General features: G+C 44.7%; 1 pseudogene; it reads right to left on the bottom strand.

The window, feature by feature from the left end:
• Nucleotides 1-19,118, bottom strand: part of LOC147978988 (uncharacterized) — a 67,868-nt pseudogene extending 48,750 nt beyond the window's left edge.
• Between the last annotated feature and the right edge of the window lie 827 nt (nucleotides 19,119-19,945).

Below are 19,945 nucleotides of genomic sequence, written 5' to 3'. Positions count from 1 at the left end.
AGAGAATAGGCATGAGTATTGTGACATAATGTGTAATAACAGCCCATAATGCAATAAATATCGATATAAAAGCATGATGCAAAATGCACGTATCACTAACCAGCCCACAAGGGGCTGATGCGCCCCCCACTAGGGAAGGGGGCGCCACCCCCTTTCCTTCTCCTACTCCCTCTCCTTTCCCCCTCCCCCCTCCATGAGAAGGAAAAGAAGGGGGGACGAATCCTACTAGGACTGGGAGTCCTAGTAGGACTCCCCCCTTATGGCGTGCCCTCTAGGGTCGACCTCCTCCCTCTCCCTCCTTTATATACGTGGGCAGGGCACCCCTTGGAGACACAACAATTGTTCCAAGCCGTGTGGCCGTCTCTCTCCACAGTTTTCTCCTCCGGTCATAGCGTCGTAGTGCTTAGGCGAAGCCCTGCGTGGATCATATCACCATCACCGTCACCACGCCATCGTGCTAACAGAACTCTCCCTCGACCCTCTATTGGATCAAGAGTTCGAGGGACTTCATCGAGCCGACCATGTGCAGAACTTGGAGGTGCCATACGTTTGGTACTTGGATCGTGAAGATGTTCGACGACATCAACCGCGTTAACCTAATGCTTATGTTTTGGTCTACAAGGGTACGTGGACACACTCTCCCCGCTCGTTGCTATGCTTCTTCTAGATAGATCTTGCATGATCATAGGAATTTTTTTGAAATACTACGTTCCCCAACAATTAGCTCGCTCATTGTTCCGGAGAACGGAGTTTTAGTCATCTCGCCCATGAGGCATGGTTCGCAAGTATCAAATGATTCATAATCAAGTGATTCCAAAACTCCATCTGCATGGAGTTTCTTCATGCGCTTTACACCAATATGACCTAAACGGCAGTGCTACAAGTATGTTGCACTATTGTTATCAACTTTGCATATTTTGGCATCAATATTATGAATATGTGTATCACTACGATCAAGATTCAACAAGAATAGACCATTCATCAAGGGTGCATGATCATAAAAGATATTACTCATATAAATAGAACAACCATTATTCTCTGATTTAAATTAATAACCATCTCGCAATAAACAAGATCCAGATATAATATTCATGCTCAACGCGGGCACCAAATAACAATTATTGAGGTCTAAAACTAATTCCGAAGTTAGATGTAGAGGTAGCGTGCCGACGGCGATCACATCGACCTTGAAGCATTCCCGACGCGCATCGTCACGTCGTCTTTAGCCAATCTTCGTTTATTCCGCAGCTCCTGTTTCGAGTTACAAATATGAGTGACCGAACCAGTATCAAATACCCAGGCGCTACTACGAGCATTAGTAAGGTACACATCAATAACATGTATATCAAATACACCTTTGTTCACTTTGTCATCCTTCTTATCCATCAAGTATTTGGGGCAGTTCCGCTTCCAGTGACCATTACCTTTGCAGTAGAAGCACTCAGTTTCAGGCTTGGGTCCAACTATGGGCTTCTTTCCGGGAGTGGCAACTTTCTTGCCATTCTTCTTGAAGTTCCCTTTCTTTCCCTTGCCCCTTTTCTTGGAACTAGTGGTCTTGTTAACCATCAACACTTGATGCTCCTTCTTGATTTCTACCTCCGCGGCCTTAAGCATTGCGAAGAGCTCAGGAATCATTTTATTCATCCCTTGCATATTATAGTTCATCACAAAGCCTTTGTAGCTTCGTGGCGGTGATTGAAGAACTCTGTCAATAACACTATCAACTGGAAGATCAACTCCCAGCTAAGTCAAGTGGTTATGGTACCCAGACATTTTGAGTATGTGTTCATTGACAGAACTGTTCTCCTCCATCTTGCAGCTATAGAACTTGTTGGAGACTTCATATCTCTCAACCCGGGCATTTTCTTGAAATATTAACTTCAACTCTTGGAACATCTCATATGCTCCATGACATTCAAAACATCTTTGAAGTCCCGGTTCTAAGCCGTAAAGCATGGCACACTAAACTATTGAGTAATCATCAGATCGAGCTTGCCAGACGTTCACAACATCTGCATCAGCTCCTCAGCAGGTCTGTCACCTAGTAGTGCATCAAGAACATAATTCTTCTGTGCAGCAATGAGGATAATCCTCAAGTTACGGACTCAGTCCGTGTAGTTGCTACCATCATCTTTCAACTTAGCTTTCTCTAGGAACGCATTAAAATTCAGGGGAATGGTAGCTCGGATCATTGATCTACAACATAGATATGCAAAACTATAAAACTAAGTTCATGATAAATTAAGTTCAATTAATCAAATTACTAATAAACTCCCACTTAAATAAACATCCCTCGAGTTTATCTAGGTGCTTACCTTCTCTACCATGGACATTGGTCTGATTGCACACTGTTTGAAGTGGTGCTTTCCAGTTTGTTGTCTCCTTGGGCCGCACAGGCTAGGGGTTGTCCTGAACCAAATGATGTTTTGGGATATGTGGGGATTTAGGGGTTTAATCGGGATAATCCCCATCAATTCCCTAAAATACGCTAGTACCAAACAAGGCCTCAGTGGGCAGCAGATCCCACGACGGCGAGTATCTTCCATGGATCTCGGGTTCTCTCGAAGCTCTCTCTGGTCCGGCACTGGTTGGGATTCAAATTTTGAACGGTCGACCACTAGTCCCGGCGGGGCCCTTTTTTTAAAGCATGGTACATATGCAAGGGATCATACATACGCGAGTCGTCATAGGCGCCTCGTCTTCGACGGGAATGTCTCCTCCCATTGAAAGTGCATTGCCGAAAATCCTGAAATAAATACAGAAATAATGCGAACACCAGGACTTGAACCCTGGTGGACCGAGAATACCTCGGTCTCACTAACCATCCAATCCAACCACGGATTGCTTCGCGTTCGAGCGGGGCCCTGGAGACATAAGCTGTCGCACGTATGCTGTAATGGAATACCGATTCGGCTGTATTCTTGGCGTGTCGCTGCTAGAAGAGATTTAGAGATGGGGGCGGACAGAAATGGCAGAGAAAATTACACGATAGTACCACATTTAAGGCGGTGTTGGCGGATTGATACCAGTTTTCAAAAATTTTACGTGTCAGTACCAAGTTTCAGGCAAGCCGTTGCAAATCGGGCTAAATCGCGTATAAATACGTACTAACGGTGTATCTGACCAGCCGGGCCCGCCTGTCAGGTGCCTACATGGCATGTTTTTGGCAGAAAACCCCCTTACTTTATACTCAATCACATGAATGGTTTTTTTGCGGGAAAAAGGTCCTCTGAGGGACTTTCTCTTTCATTCGCACTCGATTGAAATTGCCGTCGAATTGGACAACAAATAAAACAAACAAAAAATCACGGCCTGCCAGGACTCGAACTCACGGCCGATCGCACAGAGGCTGGGCGTGCTAGCCGCAACGCCATAGAGGTGCTCATGTATTCTACAAGGAGCGTCGTTGTGGCGAGGTGGCCAGTGCGGGGCTCCAGCGTGGGTTCGAATCCTGCCCGCGCAAAAAAATTTGCTTATCTTTCCCTAATCTATCCCTAATAATAAAGCACGGATTGACTTCATGGGTTCACCGTCATAATACGCTTTTTCTCGTGAAATTATGCTTTCAATTTTTTTCTATCCCTCCCTAATAATAAAGCATGGATTGACTCCATGGGTTCACCGTCACAATACGCTTTTTCCCGTGAAATTACGCTTTCAATTTTTTTCATCTATATTATTTTCTACATCCGAGATGGTACTATTTTAGCTGCGTATACTACATACTTACGAGACAATATGTTCCCTTTGCCCGTCACGCTGGTCTGCCCTGCTATGTGCGCCTCGCCCTGCGTGATCCTGTGAATGAAGCAGGCCCACCTAATAGACTGGATGGCCTCAGCCCATCTAGAAACAAAGACGGCCCAGCAAAAATACAGTCGGTGCCAAGAATTGAACACACAACCTAGCTGTCGTGTAACTAATATCACAACCAACCGAGATGGCTCAGTCCTTTGGTTTGAACTAAAGGTGATTAGACTATTAAATAGTCCCACCTCGCTTTTTTATATTCAACCCTTCGAATTTATACAATCACTTGAATGAAGTGGGAGTTAATCTTCCAGATAAGATAGTGATTGACTGAGTTCTCTAGTCACTATCACCAAGTTGCTAGAACTTCATGATGAACTATAATATGCAAGGGATAACGGAAACGATTCCCAAGCTCTTCGTGATGCTAAAATCGATGAAGGTAGAAATCAAGAAAAGCATCAAGTGTTGATGATTGACAAGACCACTAGTTTCAAGAAAAGGGCAAAGGGAAGAAGGGGAACTTCAAAAAGAACGGCAAGCAAGTTGCTGCTCAAGTGAAGAAGCCCAAGTCTGGACCTAAGCCTGAGACTAAGTGCTTCTACTGCAAAGGAACTGGTCACTAGAAGTGGAACTACCCCAAGTATTTGGCGGATAAGAAGGATCGCAAAGTGAACAAAGGTATATTGGATATACATGTTATTGATATGTACTTTACTAGTGTTTATAGCAACCCCTCGGCATTTGATACTGGTTCAGTTGCTAAGAGTAGTAACTCGAAACAGGAGTTGCACAATGAACAGAAACTAGTTAAGGGCGAGGTGATGATGTGTGTTGGAAGTAGTTCCAAGATTGATATGATCATCATCGCACACTCCCTATACTTTCGGGGTTAGTGTTGAACCTAAATAAGTGTTATTTGGTGTTTGCGTTGAGCATGAATATGATTTGATCATGTTTATTGCAATACGGTTATTCATTTAAGTTAGAGAATAATTGTTGTTCTGTTTACATGAATAAAACCTTCTATGGTCATACACCCAATGAAAATGGTTTGTTGGATCTCGATCATAGTGATACACATATTCATAATATTGAAGCCAAAAGATGCAAAGTTAATAATGATAGTGCAACTTATTTGTGGCACCGCCGTTTAGGTCATATTGGTGTAAAGCGCATGAAGAAGCTCCATACTGATGGGATTTTGGAATCACTTGATTATGAATCACTTGATGCTTGCGAACCATGCCTTATGGGCAAGATGACTAAGACTCCGTTCTCCGGAACAATGGAGTGAGCAACTGACTTATTGGAAATAATACATACTGATGTATGCAATCCGATGAGTGTTAAGGCTCGCGGCGGGTATCGTTATTTTCTGACTTTCACAGATGATTTGAGCAGATATGGGTATATCTACTTGATTAAACACAAGTCTGAAACATTTGAAAAGTTCAAAGAATTTCAGAGTGAAGTAGAGAATCATCGTAACAAGAAAATAAAAGCTTCTACGATATGATCGCAGAGGTAAAATATTTGAGTTACGAGTTTGGCCTTCAGTTAAAACAATGTGAAATAGTTTCAATACTCACGCCACCTGGAACACCACAGTGTAATGGTGTGTCCGAACGTCATAACCATACTTTATTAGATATAGTGCGATCTATGATGTCTCTTACCAATCTACCACTATCGTTTTGGGGTTATGCATTAGAGACAACTACATTCACGTTAAATAGGGCACCATCTAAATCCGTGGAGATGACACCGTATGAACTGTGGTTTGGTGAGAAACCTAAGTTGTCATTTCTTAAAGTTTGGGGCTGCGATGCTTATGTCAAAAAGCTTCAACCTGATAAGCTCGAACCCAAATCGGAGAAATGTGTCTTCATAGGATACCCAAAGGAGATAGTTGGGTACACCTTCTATCACAGATCCGACGGCAAGACATTCGTTGCTAAGAATGGATCCTTTCTAGAGAAGGAGTTTCTCTTAAAAGAAGTGAGTGGGAGGAAAGTAGAACTTGATGAGGTAACTGTACCTGCTCCCTTATTGGAAAGTAGTTCATCACAGAAATCTGTTTCTGTGACTACTACACCAATTAGTGAGGAAGATAATAATGATGATCATGTAACTTCAGATCAAGTTACTACTGAACCTCGTAGGTCAACCAGAGCGAGATCCGCACCAGAGTAGTACGGTAATCCTGTTCTGGAGGTCATGTTACTTGACCATGACGAACCTACGAACTATGAGGAAGCGATGATGAGCCCAGATTTCGCAAAATGGCTTGAGGCCATGAAATCTGAGATGGGATCCATGTATGAGAACAAAGTGTGGACTTTTGTTGACTTGCCCGATGATCGGCAAGCCATACAAAATAAATGGATCTTCAAGATTAAGATGGACGCTGATAGTAGTGTTACTATCTACAAAGCTAGACTTGTCGGAAAAGGTTTTGACAAAGTTCAAGGTGTTGACTATGATGAGATTTTCTCACTCGTAGCGATGCTTAAGTCTGTCCGAATCATGTTAGCAAATTGCCACGTTTTATGAAATCTGGCAAATGGATGTCAAAACTACATTCCTTAATGGCTTTCTTAAAGAAGAGTTGTATATGATGCAACCAGAAGGTTTTGTCGATCCTAAAGGTGCTAACAAAGTGTGCAAGCTCCAGCGATCCATTTATGGACTGGTGCAAGCCTCTCGGAGTTGGAATAAATGTTTTGATAGTGTGATCAAAGAATATGGTTTTATACAGACTTTTGGAGAAGCCAGTATTTACAAGAAAGTGAGTGGGAGCTCTGTAGCATTTCTAATATTATATGTGGATGACATATTGTTGATTGGAAATAATGTAGAATTTTCTGGAAAGCATAAAGGAGTATTTGAAAGGAGTTTTTCAAAGAAATACCTCGGTGAAGCTGCTTACATATTGAGCATCAAGATCTATAGAGATAGATCAATACGCTTGATAAGTTTTTTCAATGAGTACATACCTTGACAAGATTTTGAAGTAGTTCAAAATGGAACAGTCAAAGAAAGAGTTCTTGCCTGTGTTACAAGGTATGAAATTGAGTAAGACTCAAAGCCCGACCATGGCAGAAGATAGAAAGAGAATGAAAGTCATTCCCTATGCCCCGGCCATAGGTTCTATAAAGTATGCCATGTTGTGTACCAGATCTATTGTATACCCTACACTGAGTCTGGCAAGGGAATACAATAGTGATCTAGGAGTAGATCACTGAACAGCGGTCAAACAATTATCCTTAGGGGAATAAGGATATGTATCTCGATTATGGAGGTGACAAAAGGTTCGTCATAAAGGGTTACGGTGATGCAAGTTTTGGCACTGATCCAAATGACTCTAAGTCTCAATCTGGATACATATTGAAAGTGGGAGCAATTAGCTAAAGTAGCTCCGTGCAGAGCATTATAGACATAGAAATTTGCAAAATACATACGGATTTAAATTTGGCAGACCCATTGACTAAACTTCTCTCACAAGCAAAACATGATCACACCTTAGTACTCTTTGGGTGTTAATCACATGGCTATCTGAACTAGATTACAGACTCTAGTAAACCCTTTGAGTGTTTGCCACATGGCGATGTGAACTATGGATATTAATCACATGGTGATGTGAACTATTGGTGTTAAATCACATGGCGATGTGAACTAGATTATTGACTCTAGTGCAAGTGGGAGACTGAAGGAAATATGCCCTAGAGGCAATAATAAAGTTGTTATTTATATTTCCTTATATCATGATAAATGTTTATTATTCATGCTAGAATTGTATCAAGCGGAAACTTAGTACATGTGTGAATACATAGACAAACAGAGTGTCACTAGTATGCCTCTACTTGACTAGTGATACGTCTCCAACGTATCTATAATTTTTGATTGCTCCATGCTATATTATCTACTGTTTTGGACTATATTGGGCTTTATTTTCCACTTTTATATTATTTTTGGGACTAACCTATTAACCGGAGGCCCAGCCCAGAATTGTTGTTTTTTGCCTATTTCAGTATTTCGGAGAAACAGAATATCAAACGGAGTCCAAACGGAATGAAACCTTCGGGAACGTGATTTTCTCACCGAACGTGATCCAGGAGACTTGGACCCTATGCCAAGGAACAAAAGAGGCGATCACGAGGGTGGGGGGCGCCCCCTCCCCTAGGGCACGCCCCCCTGCCTCGTGGGCCCCCTGTTGCTCCACCGACGTACTCCTTCCTCCTATATATACCTACGTACCCCCAAACGATCAGATACGGAGCCAAAAACCTAATTCCACCACCGCAACTTTCTGTATCCACAAGATCCCATCTTGGGGCCTGTTCCGGAGCTCCGCCGGAGAGGGTCGTCATCACGGAGGGCTTCTACATCATCATAGCCTCTCTGATGAAGTGTGAGTAGTTTACCTCAGACCTTCGGCTCCATAGTTATTAGCTAGATGGCTTCTTCTCTCTTTTTGGATCTCAATACAATGTTCTCCCCCTCTCTCGTGGAGATCTATTCGATGTAATCTTCTTTTTGCGGTGTGTTTGTTGAGACCGATGAATTGTGGGTTTATGATCAAGTCTATCTATGAATAATATTTGAATCTTCTCTGAATTCTTTTATGTATGATTGGTTATCTTTGCAAGTCTCTTCGAATTATCAGTTTGGTTTGGCCTACTAGATTGGTTTTTCTTGCCATGGGAGAAGTGCTTAGCTTTGGCTTCAATCTTGCGGTGTCCTTTCCCAGTGACAGAAGGGGCAGCAAGGCACGTATTGTATTGTTGCCATCGAGGATAACAAGATGGGGTTTTTATCATATTGCATGAAACTATCCCTCTACATCATGTCATCTTGCTTAAGGCGTTACTCTAGATGCATGCTGGATAGCGGTCGATGAGTGGAGTAATAGTAGTAGATGCAGGCAGGAGTCGGTCTACTTGTCACGGACGTGATGCCTATATACATGATCATACCTAGATATTCTCATAACTATGCTCAATTCTGTCAATTGCTCAACAGTAATTTGTTCACCCACCATAAAATACTTATGCTCTTGAGAGAAGCCACTAGTGAAACCTATGGCCCACGGGTCTATTCTCATCATATCAATCTCCATCACTTTATTATTGCTTTGCTTTTTAATTTTCACTTTGCATCTCTATATCAAAAATACCAAAAATATTATCTATCATCTCTATCAGATCTCACTCTCGTAAGTGACCGTGAAGGGATTGACAACCCCTAATCGCGTTGGTTGGGAGGAGCTATTGTTTTTGTGTAGGTACGAGGGACTTGCGTGTTGCCTCCTACTGGATTGATACCTTGGTTCTCAAAAACTGAGGGAAATACTTACGGTACTTTGTTGCATCATCCTCTCCTCTTCGGGGAAATCCAACGCAGTGCTCAAGAGGTAGCAAGAAGAATTTCTGGCGCCGTTGCCGGGGAGTCTGCACAAAAGTCAACATACCAAGTACCCATCACAATCCCTATCTCCCGCATTAAATTAGTTGCCATTTGCCTCTCGTTTTCCTCTCCCCCACTTCACCCTTGCCGTTTTATTTGCCCTCTCTTTCCCAATCTCCTTCTCTTTTTCCATTTGCCTTTTTCTCGCTTGCCTTTTGTTTGCTCGTGTGTTGGATTGCTTGTTTGTCGCGATGGCTCAAGATACTACCAAATTGTGTGACTTCACCAATGCCAATAATAATGATTTCCTTAGCACTCCGATTGCTCCTATTGCCAATACTGAATCTTGTGAAATCAATACTGCTTTGTTGAATCTTGTTATGAAAGATCAATTCGCGGGCCTTCCTAGTGAAGATGCCGCTACTCATCTTAATTAGCTTCATTGATTTATGTGATATGCAAAAGAAGAAATATGTCGATAATGATGTTGTTAAATTGAAGCTATTTCCTTTTTCGCTTAGAGATCGTGCTAAATCTTGGTTTTCGTCTTTGCCTAAAAATAGTATTGATTCTTGGAACAAGTGCAAAGATGCTTTTATCTCTAAGTATTTTCCTCCCGCTAAGATCATCTCTCTTAGAAACGATATTATGAATTTTAAGCAACTTGATCATGAACATGTTGCACAAGCTTGGGAGAGAATGAAATTAATGATACGTAATTGCCCTACTCATGGTTTGAATTTGTGGATGATTATACAAAAATTTTATGCCGGATTGAATTTTGCTTCTAGAAATCTTTTAGATTCGGTCGCGGGAGATGCTACTAAGGATAACTGTGGTTAATTATGGTTAATTATTCTACTTTAGGAGATGCTACTAAACTCCTAGATAATATTATGGTTAATTATTCTCAATGGCATACTGAAAGATCTACTAATAAAAAAGTTCATGCAATTGAAGAAATCAATGTTTTGAGTGGAAAGATGGATGAACTTTGATTGAGAATAACAATGAATCTATGGATGTGAATTTTGTTGGTAGGAATAATTTTGGTAACAACGCTTATAGAGGGAATTTTAATCCTAGGCCTTATCCTAGTAATCCTTCTAATAATTATGGAAATTCCTACAACAACTCTTATGGATATTTTAATAAGATGCCCTTTGAATTTGAGAATAGTGTTAAAGAGTTTATGAATTCGCAAAAGAATTTTAATGCTTTGCTTGAAGAGAAATTGCTTAAAGTTGATGATTTGGCTAGGAACATTGATAGAATTTCTCTTGAGATTGATTCTTTAAAGCTTAGATCTATTCCTCCTAAGCATGATATCAATGAGTCTCTCAAAGCCATGAGAATTTCCATTGATGAGTGCAAGGAAAGAACCGCTAGGATGCGTGCTACGAAAGATGCCTTTATTAAAGCGTGTTCTTCCAATTCCTATGAAAATCAAGATGAAGATCTAAAAGTTATTGATGTGTCCCCTATTAAATCTTTGTTTTGCAATATAAATCTTGATGAAACTGAATATGATCTTCCTTTACCTAGAAGGCGTTCCAAAAATTCAGAGTATTTAGATCTTGATGATGAAATTGATAAAAGTGGGATTGAAAGAAATAAAACCATAGATGTTGCTAAACCCACTATATTGGATTTTAAGGAATTTAATTATGAAAGTTGCTCTTTAATTGATTGTATTTCCTTGTTGCAATCCGTGCTAAATTCTCCTCATGCTTATAGTCAAAATAAAGCCTTTACCGAACATATCGTTGATGCCTTGATGCAATCTTATGAAGAAAAACTTGAGTTGAAAGTTTCTATCCCTAGAAAACTCTATGATGAGTGGGAACCAACTATTAAAATTAAAATTAAAGATCATGAGTTTTATGTCTTGTGTGATTTGGGTGCTAGTGTCTCCACTATCCCCAAAACTTTGTGTGATTTGCTAGATTTCCGTGATTTTGATGATTGCTCTCTAAACTTGCATCTTTCTATTCCTTAATGGATTTTTTAAAGAAGAGTTGTATATGATGCAACCAGAAGGTTTTGTCGATCCTAAAGGTGCTAACAAAGTGTGCAAGCTCCAGCGATCCATTTATGGACTGGTGCAAGCCTCTCGGAGTTGGAATAAACGTTTTGATAGTGTGATCAAAGCATATGGTTTTATACAGACTTTTGGAGAAGCCTGTATTTACAAGAAAGTGAGTGGGAGCTCTGTAGCATTTCTAATATTATATGTGGATGACATATTGTTGATTGGAAATAATGTAGAATTTTCTGGAAAGCATAAAGGAGTATTTGAAAGGAGTTTTTCAAAGAAAGACCTCGGTGAAGCTGCTTACATATTGAGCATCAAGATCTATAGAGATAGATCAAGACGCTTGATAATTTTTTCAATGAGTACATACCTTGACAAGATTTTGAAGTAGTTCAAAATGGAACAGTCAAAGAAAGAGTTCTTGCCTGTGTCACAAGGTATGAAATTGAGTAAGACTCAAAGCCCGACCACGGCAGAAGATAGAAAGAGAATGAAAGTCATTCCCTATGCCCCAGCCATAGGTTCTATAAAGTATGCCATGCTGCGTACCAGATCTATTGTATACCCTACACTGAGTTTGGCAAGGGAGTACAATAGTGATCTAGGAGTAGATCACTGAACAATGGTCAAAAAATTATCCTTAGTGGAATAAGGATATGTTTCTCGATTATGGAGGTGACAAAAGGTTTGTCGTAAAGGTTTACGTCGATGCAAGTTTTGGCACTGATCCAGATGACTCTAAGTCTCAATCTAGATACATATTGAAAGTGGGAGCAATTAGCTAAACTAGCTCCGTGCAGAGCATTATAGACATAGAAATTTGCAAAATACATACGGATCTGAATTTGGCAGACCCGTTGACTAAACTTCTCTCACAAGCAAAACATGATAACACCTTAGTACTCTTTGGGTGTTAAGCACATGGCTATGTGAACTAGATTACTGACTCTAGTAAACCCTTTGAGTGTTGGCCACATGGCGATGTGAACTATGGATATTAATCACATGGTGATGTGAACTATTGGTGTTAAATCACATGTCGATGTGAACTAGATTATTGACTCTAGTGCAAGTGGGAGACTGAAGGAAATATGCCCTAGAGGCAATAATAAAGTTGTTTTTTATTTTTCCTTATATCATGATAAATGTTTATTATTCATGCTAGAATTGTATCAACCGGAAACTTAGTACATGTGTGAATACATAGACAAACAGAGTGTCACTAGTATGCCTCTACTTGACTAGCTCGTTGAATCAAAGATGGTTAAGTTTCCTAGCCATAGACATGAGTTGTCATTTGAGTAACGGGATCACATCATTAGAGAATGATGTGATTGACTTGACCCATTCCATTAGCTTAGCATTCGATCATTTCGTGTATTGCTATTACTTTCTTCATGACTTATACATGTTCCTATGACTATGAGATTATGCAACTCCCGAATACCGGAGGAACACTTTGTGTGCTACCAAACGTCACAACGTAACTGGGTGATTATAAAGGTGCTCTACAGGTGTCTCCGAGGGTACTTGTTGGGTTGGCATAGATCGAGATTAGGATTTGTCACTCCGATTGTCGGAGAGGTATCTCTGGGCCCTCTCGGTAATGCACATCACTATAAGCCTTGCAAGCAATGCAACTAATGAGTTAGTTGAAGTATGATGTATTACGGAATGAGTAAAGAGACTTGCCGGTGATGAGATTGAACTAGGTATTGAGATACCGACGATCGAATCTCGGGCAAGTAACATACCGATGACAAAGGGAACAACGTATGTTGTTATGCGGTTTGACCGATAAAGATCTTCATAGAATATGTAGGAGCCAATATGAGCATCCAGGTTCCGCTATTTGTTATTTACCGGAGACGTGTCTCGTTCATGTCTACATAGTTCTCGAACCCATAGGGTCCGCACGCTTAAAGTTCTGTGACGATCGATATTATGATTTTTTGTGTTTTGATGTACCGAAGGTAGTTCGGAGTCCCGGATATGATCACGGACATAACGAGGAGTCTCTAAATGGTCAAGGCGTAAAGATCGATATATTGGAAGCCTATATTTGGACATCGGGATGGTTCCGGGTGAAATCAGGATTTTACCGGAGTACCGGGAGGTTACCGGAACTCCCCGGTAATTGTATGGGCCTTAATGGGCCATAGTGGAGAGAGAGAGAGAGGAGGCCAGGGCAGGCAGCACGCCCCTCCCCCTCTGGTCCGAATTGGACTAGGAGGGGCGCCCCCCTTTCCTTCCTCCCTCTCTCCCCCTTCCTTCTCTCCTAGTCCAACTAGGGAAGGGGGGAATCCTACTCCCGGTGGGAGTAGGACTCCTCCTGGCGCGCCCTGCTAGGGCCGCCGACCTCTCCCCTTGCTCCTTTATATACGGGGGCAGGGGGCACCCCATAGACACACAAGTTGATCATTGATCTCTCTTAGCCGTGTGCAATGCCCCCCTCCACCATAATCCACCTCGGTCATATGGTAGCGGTGCTTAGGCGAAGCCCTGCGTCGGTAACTTCATCAACACCGTCATCACGCCGTCGTGCTAACGAAGCTCTCCCTCGAAGCTCTACTGGATCATGAGTTCATGGGACGTCGCCGAGCTGAACGTGTGCAGTCTGTGGAGGTGCCGTAACTTCGGTGCTGGGATCGGTCGATCGTGAAGACATAAGACTACATCAACCACGTTGTCATAACGCTTCCGCTTTCGGTCTACGAGGGTACATGGACAACACTCTCCCCTCTCGTTGCTATGCATCACCATGATCTTGCATGTGCGTAGGAAAATTTTGAAATTACTACGTCCCCAACAGACATTACATCAAGCAAGGTTTCATGTGTTTCTAATCTTTTTTCATTTTTTTGGAATTTAAATGCCATGGCACTCCATGCTTAATTGTGTCATAGCCGTTAGACCAATATGTTTGAAAATTCCTTTCAATTTACTGCACATGAAATTAAATCGCACACAAGTACACAAAATATGACTTCTCAAACCGTTATGGTTAGCTGTTGAATGTACGTGTAGTTCAAATTTGAATTATGGTCATTAAATGGCTAGAAAATCACTTAAATGTCTTAAAAGGTCAGATGGCCCATGAAATTTTCCAAAATTTGACATTACAGTTGTATTAGTACTACAAATTTTCTCGTACATTTAAAACACCATCCATTGCCACTTTACTCCAAATTCGTCTTTCACAACTAATAAAAAATATCCACAACATCACACACAATTTTTTGTAGGAACCGTTTGTGATGAAAATTTCTGGGTCTATTGAAGTCTTCCTCCTTAAGCTTGGCCGGCTCATCTACTCTAGTGCTGGCAACCCCCAAATCCACGAATCCCTATCCCCATTCCCGTACCCCCCTTCTTGCAAAGATGACACCATGGAAACGCTTCGTGAAAGCCCGTACGATGGTCGCGTCCTCCCCGAGCGCCGCCGCCTGCGCCAAGAGCACGGCCGCCTATGCCGAGAGTGCCGCCGCATCCGCATTGAGCACGGCCGCATTCGCCGAGAGGGCATCTGGGGCAACCGACAAGGCAGCTGCAGCAGCCGAAGCACAAAGCAGCCTTTTGAGGCAATCCACCAGTTCGGCGATCAAGCCCCCGGACACTGTCAAGCGCGTCCGGAGTAACCTGCAACAGGATTGCCTGGCATGTTCAGAGCTCGCCTAGCAATTTGGCCCCCGCCCTAGTCTCAGTACAACGGCAAAATCCGTCCGACGCGTACATAATTACGCATTGAAAATACCATGGGTATTGGCGGGGGCACGATCACGGCACGCCCCACAATGCGGTTCAACCGCACCAGGGGCTTACTACCTTTATTATCCTCTCTCTTTCAGGACTTTACTCTCTGGAAGCCATATCCGGCAATACGATAGCCGGACACATGATACAACACCCAAGGAGGCAGGAAGCTACGTCATGCAATGGAATCCCCAGGTGGTCTCTGATAACGAGTGAAATACCTATTTTAAATACCAGCTCATAGCTTGCCCTTGGGCGGGACATGTCAAATATTCCCATTTTTGCTTATCACACTTCTTGTATCAATATGCATCAACGCATTTCTTAAATAAACAATGCATAGCACTAGTCTTTTTTTGCATTCTATATTCTTTTATATATATGTTCAACTATGACAATCAGCACCCGTACACTCTGGTACGGCCAATACGCCAGGGGCTTCCGTATACCCCATAATTCGGCGTGAGAAGTCCGAACACTTTCGACAGTGTGACACCCCGAACTTATAGCATTATATGCATCAGCTCCGAATCATGTCTTGGGTCAATAGTTGGGTTTGCCCGGCTCCCATGTTTTGGTACCTTACGTTCCGCTATATCGGCTAAGGTAGCACTGGGAGAACTACTGCGATTGTGCCCCGGTTCTTCCGGCCGAGCACCTCAGTAGAGAAAGCTAAAACCGAGTGTCATGATGAGGCGAGAGCTGATCGCTGTTCGAGAGGTCTCAAGTCCCTAAAGACTTTTTCCGCTTCGGGCGATGAGTTGGCCTTGTCTGACTTAGGCGTGTATAGCGCCCCAAATTCGGCCTTCCGAAGACTAGGGGCTTCGCCAAAATTTAAAATTGTAGACTTCTATGGCTAAGTGAGAGCGATAAAGCATTATAGTCCGATTGCCTGGTTCGTTGCGCTGAACACCTCCCTTGAAGGACCCAAAAATGGGAAAAAGAGTGCTCAGATTTATCCCGAACACCCCGACACTAGTTGCATGGGGGCTGAAGCCAACGACTAGCAACTCTCAGATTTTATAAACGGCCGCACAGAAGGTAATATTTTAAATTCGAAAGGTGTTGCATAGCGCAAATGAACTAGTTTTCATAATACAGGATCACATGAGCAAGTTCAATCAAAAATTACATCCTTCGCACACTCGTCCGCCACAAGACGGGCACCCTTCAGGACACCCTCATAATATATTTCAGGGTGGCGATGCTCCTTGCCCTGCGGCGGCCCCTCCTTCACCAGCTTCTCGGCGTCCATCTTGGCCCAGTGCACCTTCGCACGGGCAAAAGCCCTGCGGGCACCTTCGATGCAGACGGACCGCTTGAGGACCTCCAGCTGTGGGCAGGCATCCACAAGCCGCCTCACCAGGCCGAAGTAGCTATTGGGAAGGGAATCGCCAAGCCACATCTGGACTATAAGGCCCCTCATGGCCCATTCGGCCGCCTTGTGGAGCTCGACCAGTTGCTTCAGCTGGTCGCTCACAGGCATCGGGTGTTCGGTCCCAGTATACTGAGACCAGAACAACTTCTCCGTCGAGCTTCCCTTCACGGCCCAGTAGAACTCCACGACATCAGACACACTGCAGGGCAAATCTGCGAACGCTCCTGGAGAGCTCCGAACTCGGGTAAGTAAAAGGAAATTTTCTTTGGCATGCCTACTTTGCACAATGAATCCCTTACCCACCGCTATCTTCTTTACCGCCTCAATTTCCTGGAGGGCCTTGTGGGCTTCGGCCTTGGCATATTTTGGGCTTTCGAGGGCCTTGGCAAGCTCGGACTCTCGCGTCTTCGAGTCAAGCTCCAAGGACTCATGCTTCCTGACGAGCGCCTGGAGCTCTTGCTGCACCTCGCCTATCCGGGCTTCGTGTCTTTCTCGCTCGGTGTGCTATTTGGCTGCTTTGTTTTCGGCCTCGATGAGCAACTACTTCAGGGTCGCCACTTCGGTCGTGGACCCTGGTACATTCATGATGATCCTGTTATCTTGCAACCAAAACCTTTTTATATAGACAAGGTATTGCATACCTTTATTCTCCTTGAGCTGCTTTTTGGCAAGGCCGAGTTCTTTCTCGGACCGCTTGAGGTTCAGCTTCAGTGCGGCGATCTCCGCAGTATGTGCGGCAGTGGCCAACAGTGAAGCCTGCATACGCATATAGACATATTTGGATTAGACTCCTGCAGTTATTATTTGATCCTCTATTCGGCTTTTCTTCGCGAACGCCTAACAGAGCATCAGGGGCTACTGTCTATGCGGTAATATTTTTATATATTTCGACTACTTACCTCAAAGCCTGTTAGGAGGCTGGTGCAAGCTTCGGTTAGTCCGCTTTTGGCGAACCTAACATTCTCAATCACCGCACTCATTATAGTGCGGTGCTCCTCATCGATGGAAGCGCCGCTAAGAACTTCCAGCAAGTTGTCCGGTGCCTCCGGGTGAATGGAGGTCACCGGCACGGGCGGCTTGCCCCTCTTAGCAGGAGGCCGCCTGTCGGAGTCCGGGACCACTGGTGGTCCCGGTGCGGTGTTCGGCTTGGAACCGAACTTGGTGCCCGCGGGGGTCTTGCTCCCTTTGTGCCTAGGGTCCGAAAGGTCACCTTTAGGCGCCTCCAGAACTACCTTCCCTCGTGGTGCCCTTTGAGACAACACCTCGACGTTGTCCTTAGGCCGAGGGGAGGAGGCGGTCGGAAGTGATCCGCTACTCATAGCCGACGGGTCCAACAAACCGCCCGACAAAGATACGTCGATACAGGCTGAGGCGGACTGCACAATTATATTCGGCGTAAGGAGAAGCAGTGCAATAAAAGCGTACCATGAATTACTCTGGTATCCGAATACTTACGACTTTGCCAGGGGCTTGTCCCTGGTCAACCACTCTCGTCGTTGTGAGTGGTGGTTGTGGAGCAGTCCAGAAGGAGAGTCCTTCCCTTCTTGGACCCTTCGGCCTCCCCGGTTGGGGCGGCCTTCCTTTTCCTTTCTCCCCTGATTGGAAGGGGATAATCTTCATCTTCCTCCTCCTCGTCTTCGCGAGAGGAGTGCGATCGGAGTTATCAGACGATGACTCCGATATCACCAGACGGCGGGAGCTCTTTTGAGTCCCCGCGGCCTTCTGCTGGGCCTTCTTCTCCGGCACCTCATAAGGCGCTGGAATTAGCACCTTCGTAAGAAGGGCATCGGCTAGATCTTCGGGCAGGGGCGCCGGGCAGTCGATTCGCTCCGCTCTCTCCTCCCAGTCCTGTCAAAGGCATGGGAACTCAGATCCCGCACTTGATCAAGCCGGAGAAAATAAAAACCTTATAAGGTGTGAAAACTTACTGGATTCGCAGGGCGCTTCGCGCTAAGTCCGCGGTCCTCGGTGAGGGAAGGGAGGGACCTCGGCGCCCTTGAATAGCACCCTCCAGACGTCCTTGTGCGTCATGTCAAAAAGCTCGCGCAGGGTCTGGTGCTGGGCCGGGTCGAACTCCCATAAATTGAACGCCCGTTGTTGACACAGGAGGATCTGGCGGAAGAGCATGACCTGGACCACGTTGACAAGCTTAAGTTTCTTGCTTATCATGTTCCGGATACATTTCTGGAGTCTGGCTAGCTCTATCGGTGAGCCCCAGGACAGACCCTTCTCTTTCCAGGAGGTGAGCCGCATGGGGATTCCGGATCGGAACTCGGGGGCCGCCACCCAGTTGGTGCCGCGCGGCTCGGTGATGTAGAACCACCCCAATTGCCACCCCTTTATGGTCTCCACATAGGAGCCCTCAAGCCATGTAACGTTGGGCATTTTTCCCACCATGGCACCTCCGCATTCCGCTTGCTGGCCACCTACAACCTTCGGCTTAACATTGAAGGTCTTCAGCCACAGGCCGAAGTGGGGCTGGACGCGGAGGAAGGCCTCGCACACGACGATAAATGCTAAGATGTTGAGGATGAAGTTCGGGGCCAGATCGTGGAAGTCCAGCCCGTAGTATAACATGAGGCCGCGGACGAACGGGTGGAGGGGGAACCCCAGTCCACGGACGAAGTGGGTGAGAAAGACTACCCTCTCATAGGGCTCCGGGGTAGGGACGATCTGCCCCTCGTCGGGCAGCCGGTGCGCGATATTTGCGGCCAAGTATCCGGCCCCCCGTAGCTTTTCGATGTCCTCCTCCGTGACGGAGGATTTCATCCACTTTCCTCTCGCTCCGGACATGGTTGGGGCGGTCTTAGGAGAAAGGTACGAACTTGGGCGTTGGAGCTCGAGTGCGTGAGAATGGATAGGCAAGGAGGAAGAAGGCGTGGGTGAAAAAGGCGAACTCTTATCCCTTTATAAGGGCGGATGAAACTATACGCCCCCACTAGCCTAGTTAACTCGCTTATTCCCCAAGTGCCACGATTGATGGCACGGTTGGGTTACCCACACCCGTATTGATGAGAATCCCGTGATAAGGGGACACGATCTCTGCTTCGACAAGACGTGCCAAGGAAACCGCCTCGCGATGGGCGCCAAGGCTGGTTGAGAAAAACAGTTCGATAATAACCGGGCCATGGCGTGACGTCATGATATCAAATACGTCAGCAGATCAGAAATATTATTCTCTCTACGGTGGTATGTGGAACTTGTTTTACAGAGCCGGACACTATCCTTGTGTTCAAAATCTTCTATGGAGTATTCGGAGGAGGAACCCGCCTTGCTATGCTGAAGACAATCTACGTGCCGGACTCATCGTCATTGAAGCCTGGTTCAGGGGCTACTGAGGGAGTCCTGGATTAGGGGGTATCTGGACAGCCGGACTATACCCTTTGGCCGGACTGTTGGACTATGAAGATACAAGATTGAAGACTTCGTCTCGTGTCCAGATGGGACTCTCCTTGGCGTGGAAGGCAAGCTTGGTGATACGTATATGTAGATCTCCTCCCATTGTAACCGACTCTCTGTAACCCTAGCCCCCTCCGGTGTCTATATAAACCGGAGGGTTTAGTCCGTAGGACAACAACAATCATACCATAGGCTAGCTTCTAGGGTTTAGCCTCTACGAT

The sequence above is a fragment of the Triticum urartu genome, chromosome 3A (genome assembly GCF_056163025.1).
Source record: "Triticum urartu cultivar PI428250 chromosome 3A, HENAU_Tu73, whole genome shotgun sequence".
NCBI lineage: Eukaryota > Viridiplantae > Streptophyta > Magnoliopsida > Poales > Poaceae > Triticum > Triticum urartu.
This window is presented reverse-complemented; position numbering and strand designations above follow the sequence as displayed.